The sequence below is a fragment of the Ictidomys tridecemlineatus genome, chromosome 6 (assembly GCF_052094955.1).
Source record: "Ictidomys tridecemlineatus isolate mIctTri1 chromosome 6, mIctTri1.hap1, whole genome shotgun sequence".
Lineage (NCBI taxonomy): Eukaryota > Metazoa > Chordata > Mammalia > Rodentia > Sciuridae > Ictidomys > Ictidomys tridecemlineatus.
The window spans coordinates 164,128,465-164,140,915 of NC_135482.1; positions in this window are offsets into that span (position 1 = coordinate 164,128,465).

The following is a 12,451-nucleotide window of genomic DNA, read 5'->3' on the forward strand; positions in this document are numbered from 1 at the left end:
GTCAAAGAGTGAGTGAGCTTCATATTAGTGCAACACAACCCGCTCCTGGGTGTGGTTGGGGAAATAGATTCTCCACAGACTACTGCAGTGGTTAGGTCTCCTGGGCTTGGGGAAGAATTGATTAGATGAAGGCTACTTTAAAGCTACAGATGCTTTCAACAGGATTCATTCATTCAACCAGTCTTGATGTGGGTTCACATTGTGCTCGAAACCAGGAACACAAAGATAAATAGAAAATAATATCTGCACCCAAGGGCTCACAGTGTAGTGACAGAAGGTGATGAAAAATAGTTAGAGGTCTTTTAACATTCCATCTTAACAGCATGAACAAAGCACTCTGGGATCGGGAAAAAGAAGCTCTTGACTTTGCTTGAAGGTAATGGAAGTACCAACCAGTAAGAGAGATGTTAAAAAGCAAAAGCAATATCTTTTCCTCACCCATCACAAGGTTCATGGCTGAGAATCCTTCAGTAAGAGACAGATTAACCAAAGAAAAGCATACAAGTATATTTAATGTAAGTTTTATATGATACAGGAGGCTTCAGAAATGAAGACCCAGAGAAAAAGGTGAACTAAGTATTTTTATGGACAGTCATGCAGAATTCCAGAGGGAGCGCAAGAGGGTAGGATCGAATGGTACTGAACTCAGGGCAGTTTGATAAGACCTATTTGTTCAGATTCCTTTTTGTGTCCCTGTGTCTTTAGAGAGAAGGATTTTCCTCTTCTCCAGGTATGGGAAGGATACCTCCAGAATGAGGGTCTCAGAACCCACTTTAAAGGAAAGTCAGATAGTTCTTTTATGGCCTGCTTCAGAAGAGAAAGGTGTAATGGCACCCTCTTCTGCACAGAAAATCTTTAAGCTTCTCCAGAAATCTTCACCATAATTGGTTTTAAGATTATCAGTGAAAGAGTCTCTACAAAAGAGTTCAATGTAGGTAAACTTCCTATTTTCCTGTTGCTCTATTTTACTTGGCCACTGGCCTGGAAGATATCAGCAATCCAGGTGCTAAACGCCCCCTTTACTAGTTTTTCACAAACATTTATCCAGTATAGTGTGTTTACAAATGTGTTGTAAAAGTGTGTTTACAAATGCAAAATGTGATAAGAACATTTAAAAAAAAAAAAAGGCAAATCCTTTAACAAGGCCTCTGGCCTTGAGCTGCAGCTTCACAGAGATGTCTACATTTCTAATAAGAGAAGTTATCAATTGGCCTCGGTGGTCACAGCTGGCAGGGGGAGGAAAGAAAGGGGAGAAGAAGCTCTCCCCTTCTCAGGCGTTTTCCTTGAAGGGTTAACTTGCTCAAACCTTGAAAGAAAAAGCTGCTTTTATGTGAACTTCTGCAGACTGTGAACTTCTGAGCCCCTCCCCTTACATGCTGGGTATAAAACTCTGAAACTGTCTGAATTCGGGGTTCAGCGGGATTGATTGATTACAGCTAAAGCTCTGCCCTCTGAACCTGGCTGCAGCCAAATAAAATCAGCTTCCAGTTCCTATTTGGTGTCTTTTCTCATCTTTTCCAGGAAAAGATCAGAAAGTATTGTGTTGCCTTAACTGTGTCCTCAAATGCCAAGGTGCCATACTTTGAGTAGTATTATGGTTTGTGGATCTGAAATGTCCCCAAAGTCTCGTGTGTTAGAAGCAGGGATTTGGGGAAGTGACTGGGTCCTGAGAGCTCTGACCTTATCGGTGGGTTAATCCACTGATGGCTAAACGGACTCCTGGGAGGTGGGACATAGTTGGAGGAAGCAGATCCCTGGGGTGTGCCCTGGAAGAGGCTTTATCTTCTCTCTGGCCTCTTTCTCCACTTGGACCCCCACTTCCTGGCTGCCGTGAGCTGAGAAGCTTTCCTCCACCATGCCCTTCCACCATGACCCACCTCACCTCAAAACGAAGCGAGCCAACCATGGGGTGAAACCTCTTGAAACTGTTGGTCAAAATTTATATTTTCTCTTCTAAGTTGTCCTTGTCAGGTATTTGGGGCACAGCAGTGAAAAGCTGAAACACATGTACCATGTCCTGAATGCCAGCAGACCTCAGAGCCGGGGAGCCAGCCAGGGGTGTGGAGGTGTGGGATAAAGCCTTCTGGGCCTGAGCTTATAGTAACCTGTGAAGTTCTTAAATACCCTTATTTTAAGTTTCCTCATTTATAAAGTCAGATTAATTAATAATAATAGTAATAATATCTATTCTATTCTGCCTTTACCCAAAATTATTAGGTAGGATCAAAAGAAGCACTGTGTATAAAATAAACCTGCCTAGTATGTAGGAAAAGAATATCCTTTAATAGTACAAAAGCCTCCTATTGGAGGTCACCAGGCAGTCTCAGTGATGGAGAATATGGTCTGTCTTTTCCAAGAATATTCCATGTCTCTGGGGACCTTCAGGCCTTTCTTCTCCTGGCATGCTTCCCTCCGCCCTCTGTGCCAGGAACCCTCAGCATGCTTCAAGCTTACTCCCTGACTCAGCTCCTTTCTTGCGGGCTTTGCTGAGTCTCTTGGGTGGAGTTTGTGGATGGCTATTGCACACAGCTTTCTCTGGCCATTGCTTTTGGTATCTTTCACCCTTAAGCCAGGAGCATTGTCTGATATACCCTTTCCTCCCACAGGACAGGACAAAATCAGTGGGCTTGCAGTAGGTAAGGGCTGGGGAGTAGTATAATAATCCCTGAGCAGCTTTTGCCTGCTCTCAAGGGCCAAGTGGGTACATCATTTTGGGTTCTGCAATGTCAAATTGAAAGCTAGAAATATGGCACTGTGGGGAGTATTTACACCATTGAAACCAGCAATGGCTACAAATCCCACCTCCTCCTGCCACCAGCCGGTAACATTTACCATGCAGCAAAGGGGAGAGTGAACCCAATTCCTAACACACAAGTCACAGCCAATATAGCTCCATGCAGGAGGGTGATTCAAGTTTATAAAGGGTGCCCATATTCAAATTAGATCTTTATAGGCTATATAAATATGAAAAGGCCACCAGACCTTTCTACTTCACTGTCCGTGACCTCCTGTTTTCATCAAGTGTATTACAAAGGAGATAGACATGGGGGAGGTAAGGTGTTTTATCATTATTGTCAGAGTATAGAAATAAAAGAAATGATTTAAAAATTCTTCCCAGTGACTCAAGAGGCTGAACCCAGGAGGTGGAAGCAGGAGGATCACCAGTGCAAAGCCAGCCTCAGCAAAAGCAAGGCGCTAAGCAACTCATTGAGACCCTGTCTCTACATAAAGTACAAAATAGGGCTGGGGATGTGGCTCTGTGGTTGAGTGCCCCTGAGTTCATTCCCCGGCAGCCCCCTAAAAAACAGAAAAAAATCTTTCAGCATATGTTTGAGGGGGCATATAAAGACCTGACAAAACTTTTAAATTGCATAAGTAGTTATGAGGGAAATGTGATTGCAGGGCCTTAGTTTTTACATTTCCACATTCATGATATTGGACATTTTTTTTCCTCAATTTTAGTACAAAAGAGATTTTGTTTTGGACAAAGAGGAAGCGAGAGCTGATTCAATCTCATCATGGTGCAAATGGCTGTATAAGTGAGGCAGGGACCATGGTGAGCACCCAGGGGTCAAAAAGAGAGTGGCTGAAGTGAAATGATCTATAGCTTTTTTCCATTTCTATTCTTTTTTAATCCTTTTGTTAAGAAATTTTTATTATTTATTTATTTTACCAGGGTTTGGACTCAGGGGCACTTCAGCACTGAGCCACATCCCCAGCCCTTTTTATATTTTATTTAGAGACAGGGTCTCACTGAGTTTCTTAGGCCCTTGCCAAGTTGCTGAGGCTGGCTTTGAACTTGAGATCTTCCTGCCTCGGCATACAGAGCCTCTGGGATTACAGGCATGGGCCTGCACCTGGCTTAATCCTTTTTCTTAAGGTCAGTTTCATTACATAAAACACTATAAAGTAAAAGATTTCATTTCTAAATTAAAGAATAGGATTAATTAAATCTTTTGCTCTACTTACATGAATAAATAAACTTAAAATTTATTTTCAAAATACTTGCCTATAATCTCTTAGTAATAGGCCCAGTTCTCTGGGTAGAGGAGTGTGGGTTGGGGAAAGTTGTATGCATTTGTCCCTTTGGTTTTGACTTTGCAGGTTGGATCTTGATTGGAGCCCATAGGACACTTAAAATATTTTCAGACTATAATCCCAGCGATTTAGGAGGCTGCTGAGGTAGGAGGATTGTCAAATTTGAGGCCAGCCTCAGCAAAATTAGCAAGGCCCTAAGCAACTTAGTGAATCCCTGTCTCTAAATTAAAAAAAAAAAAATTTAAAGGACTAGGAATTTGGCTCAGTGGAAAAACATCCCTAGTTTAATTTTTTTTTTCCAGAGAAATCACTCACACTATAAAAGAAATGAGAGTAAATGAGAGCAAAAGGGGACAAGGAAAAGAGAGCCAAGAAGAGGAAAGATAAAATAGAGGGGCTGTGGTTTTGACACACAAAGCCTGACAAACAGGAAATGAAAACAGAAAAAGAAATAAAATGTTAAAAGCTATGAAACAAAGTAATGAGAGAAATAAAGTCTTAGATATGAAAAAAAATGTGTAATTATAACAGAATTATCAGCTGCTTTGGCTAGAGGCACTGACTCTTCACTAGAGCCTGCAGATGCCCAGAGGATAACTAAAAGCAGGATGAAGTTTAGCATCTCTCCCTTCTTCTTGTATCTGTCTCCTTTATTACCTTAAACGGATTCCTGCTCAGCCCTGAATGTAGACATCATCACCTGAGGAATGCAATATGAGGTTTATTAGCCCTAAATTTAAACTAACTCATCCCTCTTGAAGACTGAGATAAGAGTAACTACATCATTTTCAAAAATTTACAGGGACATCCAACTGCCAGCCTTTACAACATCACATCCTAGTCCAAACTCTCTGTGGGTGCCTGCAAGCCTCCAGTCATTGCCCTAAACGTGCAGTATCTTGGATTTCAGGAACAGTGCAGTCTCACAGGCATATCATCCCCTGATGAGATCACAACCCTAATGGAGCCGTGATCCCAGGACGGAACTGAGGCAGCCCCCAGGAAGCAGGAGCAATCATCTGTGGGAACCAGATTGGCTCCTCAAGTGAAAAGGGCTTCTCCAGAGCCACCTCACAGGCCCAGCCCTGAAATATTTAATGGACCAGATTGTAGTCCAACCAGGATGACTCACTCTACCAGCTCTGCAAACCCCTCAGTCATGCAAGCCCCCGACTCTTGCCTTTGTTCTCCTTTTCTATAAAACCTCAAAGTTTTTCTCAGTACTTGGAAGACAGCTCTTTAGTCACTGAACCCCTATATCTGTCCTTTCCCACATTGCCACGCTGATTAAAGCTTATTTCCTGCCCTTCATTACTGCCTGTCTCTTTGATTGGCATATTGGGACTGGTGACAGAGCCTGGTCTTTTGGAAACTTCTGAGCTAGGACCTTCATCTCCAAACCACTGTAACATATTTGATAACAACAGAAGAGTGACCCTGGCCTCCTGAAACCTCCTCGATTGTACCAAAGGGAGACTTGGCCTAAGGATTCTCATGGTCATTGACATCTATGAAATAAGGATAGTAGCTATCAATTCTGAAATGATGAAAAATAACCTTGTAAAGGAGAGAGTTGGATCTAACACTGGCCAGTATGAGTCAGATATATTCACTTCATTAAAGTGCCCTGCAAGGGTGAGTTGGCTTTTTAGATTCTATGAGCCCATCAGAATTCTGTCTCCGCTTGGGACTCTCCGACTGGACGGTGTTGGTACCAAAGCCCACAAATATGGTTTATATAGAGAAATCGATGATGTTAAGAAAGCAATTTTTTTCTAAGAAACATTTCAGAGAGCAGTAACATAAAATGGTGAACATGCCAAAGATATGAAAAATAAAGACTATTATTACAAGATGCAATGGCTCTGGATGTTTGCTTTTATGTGACAGATGTTTTCAAGCAAAGTCCAACACTGGCAGCTAGGATACACTTCTGATTTTAATTTGTGTTCTATCCCCTTTCTATATTGATATCTGCTTGCAACATCTGCAAAGGCTCTGGAACCTGAATTTGACAAGGGGGAAAGTGAAGAGCCCACTTTTGGAAGGCTTCCATTAAGTCCACGTAACAGACTGTTAACAAAAATCTTAAATAGCTATTCTAATCATCAACAGCAATCTTACACAAATTAAATTAGACCCAAAGGGCCCCATTAACTTTAAAATGCCTTACAGGCATGTAACATAAATTGAATCCCCCCACCCCTTGGAATAGAAATAGAGGATTGTTCAGTGTGAGTCAGATGCACAGTTAAAAAGCAAAAAAAAAATGTTAGCCTGCATGTTGGATTCATACTGGCATGGAGACAGGGTTTCATTTTCTTTATCAGGAAACCACACTTCTGTGAGTAGAAATTCAGTTAGACCATGGCCAGGCCTACTTGTTTACATGCAAAGTGGCTTGCTTTGGGAGAGGCAGGGTTTTCACAGATGGGATAGATCCCCTAATAGGCTCAAGTAATTCGTATTATTTAAAGAAAGGAGCCATATGTAAACTGGCATTAACATTAAAATAATGCCATGGCAGAGGGAAAGTTTCAACTAGAATTCTCAATTCAAACCCATCCATCAAGAAATAAGTTAGATGCATGATTTAAAGTGTAATTATCCCATGAATCAAGGCAAGATGCTTTTACAAATGTCTGCCCTTCTCTGTTTTAAATCTCCAAAAGTCTGTCCAGATATATTTCTTGAATTTTCATTCATCCCAAATCCTGGCCAGCAGGTTCATTATCTCTTCATCTGCTATAGTCTCCAAGTCTCACATGTGTTTGGTAGTTTTTCTTAGGTAACTTCCCTCTAGCTGCTTGGAACATGTGATTTCAACTCAAATCAATAGCTGTAAATGAGAAACCCAATTCATACTAAAGAATAGAAACCATTAAAATCACCAAACTACATTTTGATGGGCTTATTAGTTTGAGGAACACATGTCCTTGCAACTTCTAAAAAAGTATTAGACACCCATCTTTGTCCACAGCTTGATGTTTGGGTGCCCTCACATAAGACACTTGCTCCTTTCTCCCACCAGCCCCAACAGTGTATTAGAGTTATGGGAGATGCTCATTGTCTGGACAGTATTCATTTGCACCTTACAGAACCAAAGCACTTTTGAGAAACTCCCTCTTATTCCACAGATCTCATCAAATCACCAAGGATAGAACTTGATTAGTTTAAGCCAAAGGCCAGTCTCAATTCACTGAGATTAGGACAAGGGTGGACACTTTATCAGAGATGATACAAACACAATAGGAAAGGTGGTGGAATGAGAAGGGCATCATTAGCCTAGTGTGCACATATGATTGCACAAATGGTGTGGTTCTACATCGGGTACAGTCAGAGAAATGAAAAGTTGTGCTCCATTTGTGTACAATGAATCAAAATGCATTCTAATGTCATGCATAGCTAATTAGAACAAGTTAAAAAAAAAAAGATTCAAGGGCTGAGGGTGTCGCTCAGTGGTAGAGCTCTTGCCTAGCATGCATGAGGCCCTGGGTTCAGTCCTCAGCACAGGAAAAATTAAAAAAGGAAGATTTATATTTCATGTAAACCAGGAAGGATGACGCTCCCATTGCTACTGGCAGTTACACTGGGAGCACAAGGAGATCTCTGGAGTCCAGTTTGTATATATAAAGATTTTTATTGCTGATATCAGCTTGAGTCAGGGATTTTGGTTCCTTGCAGATTTTGATTCCTAGCCAACTAATTTTAGTGATTTCACAAGAATGTGTATTCCAATGTCTCTGAATTTTCCCTCAAATTCAGCCATTCGTCCACAAGGACTAGCCCAGAACAGGCTCTCAGTAATGGACAACATATGCATATGTTCACTAGCGCTGGGGAACCATGATTGACCCAAGAACATGTGCTCCACTCTCTTAGAATGGGTTATTTTCCAAGAGAAGTCTAGCTTCATGCCACTTAACTTTGCCTATCAAATAGGCCCTGATGTGCCCTAAAGTACCAGGCTGGGGTCAAGCTAGAACCCAGATTCATGAAGAAATGTGCTTTTATTTGTGTTTAAGCAAGTCAATTTTTTAAAAATCCAGCTTAATCCCCCCCTCCTTTTTTTTTCAGGTGAAACCTAGAATGGGGATGTGACTTGACCAAGGAAAGAATGGACTGAAGACAGGGACAGGAAGAGCCCAAGATTCTATGCTCAGTCTACTGCCCTGGTCCACTGAGGCCACAGGCTCCATTGCAGTGCCCTCTCCCAGCAGGGTGTGAACATTATATAAGCATTATATTGGGAATTTGGAATTAACCTGTTACTATTCCATAGTTTAGAGTTATCACTACTATATTATCCATGGTTCCCTTATGTGTTTCTAACTATTTCATGTGTGTGGATCTTCTTAAACTGGAATTATAAGCTTTTTAAGAATAAGCAATACTATTTTTCTTTCTTTTATTCATTCTATGGAGCATTTTTGTGCAGCATGGAGATTCAAAGCTCCCTTATACATGCTTATCAATTGGTGAATAAAAATAACTGGAATACAGGTGAAAGGGGGCCCTTCCCTGCACCCCTGCCCTCCCCACGCCTTTGTTGCCACTGGGTACCACTTGCTACTCATATTGGATGGGCTCTGGAGGACTGAGCACTAGGCTTTCTTGGTCTCTTCCACGGCTTGCTTTCTGTCTTGCTGTAGCTTGAGAGCAGAACAGCAATGATCTTCATACTCATAGAGTGGGAAGATGGAATCTCAAACTTCAAAGCACATCCATGATGCTGTAATTCCCTTCTAGTTCCAAGTAGGATAGAACCTATACTGACTCAGCAGAATTCTTGTTCTCTCAAGTCCCCAGGCAGCGCCAAGCGTCTTGTGCACACAGTTAGTTTTAATGTCTAATCTAAATGTCTCTGGCTGCAGCTCAAGACTCTTCTCTTTATTACAACCCTGAGTGAAAACAAAAACTAGGGCTTTCTTTGCTGAAAATCATGTCCTCACCACACAACTGTTCTTTTAAAAATATATTGACCAGCGGCTGGGCATGTGGCTCAAGCGGTAGCGCGCTCGCCTGGCACGCGTGAGGCCCAGGTTTGATCCTCAGCACCACATACAAACAAAGATGTTGTGTCCACCGAAAACTAAAAAATAAATAAAATATTTTTAAAAAATGTATTGACCAGCTTGTTTTCTTTACCAAGTTAAAGATGTGGTGACATTTTTTATATCTGGTCTCAGTTTTAAAATAAATGGCCATCTGTGGTGCTGATTATAAAGAGGCCAGTCCTTTAAACCTTCAAACATACAGAACATACAGAGAAATTTTGTTATATTTGCTTTGAACATTTTATTTTTAAAAATAAAGATATTATAGGGCTGGAGATATAGCTCAATTGGTAGAGTGCTTGCCTTGCATACACAAGGCCCTGGGTTCAATCCCCAGAACCACAAATAAAAAGAAGATATTATAGATATAGGTGATTCTGCCCTGATACCATTGCATGTTCCTCCTCCTCAAAGATAATGACTATTCTGGTGAACCTAGGTGCATATTCTTCCTGGCTAGTTTTAAAATTACATGTGTACGCACACATTTATAATATACATCAATCATATACTCTTATGACATGTACATGTCTGTTCTTATTGACATGAATTGCTCAATGTTATCATATCAATAAGCTTTTTGATTATTAACATCATTGCTTATTACTTGTCTATACATGTGCATATGATTATGTATGTATATGATATATACATATATTATTCACAGACTATATATTCATATGTTCCACTTATACTATGTACTATTTTTGAATGTTCATATTCTTTTCTACTAAATATGTATCTCTCTAGAATTTACTTATGTGTTGGAGTCCTTGTGACTCACTGGAACAGAGTGCCCAGCCGTCTCTGCCTGATTCTGGACCAACAGGCTCATAAATTCACATAGAACTGCCATGCCAACCCCAACTGACTGTGTTTCCTCTCCATTGACAGTCTATGAAGATGTTCCTCTTGCTTGATAATGGGAGAGATGTGCCTTTTCAACTTTTATGTCACGTCTACAAACGTTGCTTGTGTGGATTAGTGTGGGTAGGCAATCTTGAGCTGGCATGTCCTTTGTTTTGAATTGCCAAGAGGGGATGAAAGGAATGGTCTAATTTAGTTCTTCATTTAACAACTAGTAGGAACTTGGGCATTGAAGATGGGAGAGTCAAAGAATGATTGCCTCATTAAGATGAGCTGAGAATTGGTGGAATATCAACAAAATCTTGATGGTCGGGGAATTCTTGCTTGAACTTCACAGAGTATTTTGAAGGTTCAAAACCTTTGAATAAAGTAATCTTTATAAGCAAAAATAAATAACTTTAATTATGCATAAATTTTCCTTTTATAATTATTCTGAAACAATTATTCTTGATACCTAGATTTCAAAAAATTATGTATGTTCTATGAACAAGAACATACTGAGCTTTGATTATGTGCCCGTCACAGTATAAGGAGAAAAAAGACAAGATAGTTAGGGTCCGGTCCTTGTGGAGCTTATAGAAATTAACTAAATACGTGATCACAGGGCAGCTTTGCACAGCTGGGATAAGTGTTCCTCAGACACTTCCTTCCATTTTTTCCAGTCACAGACCTTACAATGTCTTTTTCAAGTCTGTGGTTACGTTTTAGCTGATGCGGCATAATTTTATATTTAAAATTTTTCTGATGTACTCAAATTCACCAATCTTCTACAGCTTTTTTCTTTTTGAGTCTTGTTTTAAATTCACAAAAAAGCTATATATGTACCTCCTTCTTTCCCTGCAGGCTCTCACTGAACATGTCACATCCCTTGAGAACCTTCTCCCCAGCCGCCATCATTCTGTGGTTCAGAGCAGCATCCCAGTTCAGGATACTTACCACAATTATTTACTTTTAAAAGTCTATCATCCCAACTACACTACGAACTCTACAGGGAGCCTGTCTATTTTACTTTCTGTCTAGTCTTTGCTGTCCTCAGCCCCTATACAATGCCTTGCTCATAGCTGAAACTTAGCAAATACTTACTGAATGAATATGAATAAGTGAACTAATAAGGGAGGACTTAAAAGGGAGAAGGCGATGCAGAGGGACCAATCTGTGCCAAGACCTTGAGGGTGGGAGGGATGTGGCACAGTGACCAAGTGGCTGCAGGTATCTACTCTATTTGTGATGACTGAGAATGCCAAATTGAGGATTTCTTTTTCTTTTTTTTCTTTTCTTTTTCTTTTCTTCTTCTTCTTTTTTTTTTTTTTTTTTTTGTATCAGGAATTGAACCCAGAGGCACTTAACCACTGAGCCATATCCCCAACGCTTTTCATTTTTATCAGTGAGACAGGATGTCACTAAGTTGTGTAGGGCCTTGCTAAGTTGCTGAGGCTGGCTTTGAATTTGAGATCCTCCTACCTCAGCCTCCCAAGCTGCTGGGACAAATTGAAGATTTTTCAATTTTTAGTTGGAAGGTGGTTGGAAGCCTCTGAAGGGGTTAAAGCAAAGAAGTAACTCTCTCCGTTTTTCATATTTAAAATGTTGTCCAATATGGCAGCCACTAGTTCCATATGGGTATTCAAATTCAAATTAATTGAAAATAAACTAAAGTGAACAATTCCTTTCTTGGTCACCACCATGTACTTTGCAAGTGTTCAAAAGCTCCCAGGTGGCTAGTGGCTCCCTTACTAAGAGACAGCCCAGATACAGAGAATAATGGGGACTGAGGCTGTGTAGAAAGTGGGTTGAAAGGATGATTCAGTGTATTATATGTAACACTTAAAACCATCCAGTGGTAAATCTCAGAACGTTTTGCAGCAACAACAAAAAAATAAAATAAAAAATTTTAAAAAACCTTTAAAGCTGTAATCTAGCTGTAAATAAATGTTGAGTTTTGAAAGGGCAGTTTAACCGAAAGTACCTATTCTAGTATACTCGTAAAACTGTGCTGCTCTCAAACACTTCTTTCTAAATTATTTTATTTTATTTTTTTAGTTGCGGATGGACCTTTATTTATTTTATTTTATATGTGGTGCTGAGAATCGAACCCAGTGCCTCACACATGCTAGGCAAATGCTCTACCACTGAGCCACCACAGCAGCCCCTGCTCTCAAACATTTTTAAAAACTCTCATAACATTTTGAGATGCAGTTCTAAAATTTGCACTGTTTTCTAAAAGCAAATCTATCTAGAGACTGGTCTGCAGATAATGAAGAAAAATCTACTTGCAAATTTACTCATTAAGGTCATGTCAATGCTTTAATGAACACATCAAACATTTGTTTATTTGTAGTAAAATCTCTGGCTGACTACCATAAATATTGGCTGTCTGTCAGAAATGATGTACCCAGATTTCACATGTTTTACATTTTCTAATAGTGACCCAGCCCACATGATATCTTTATATAATGACAGCTGTCGTGAAAGTGGGATATCTTATAATACAC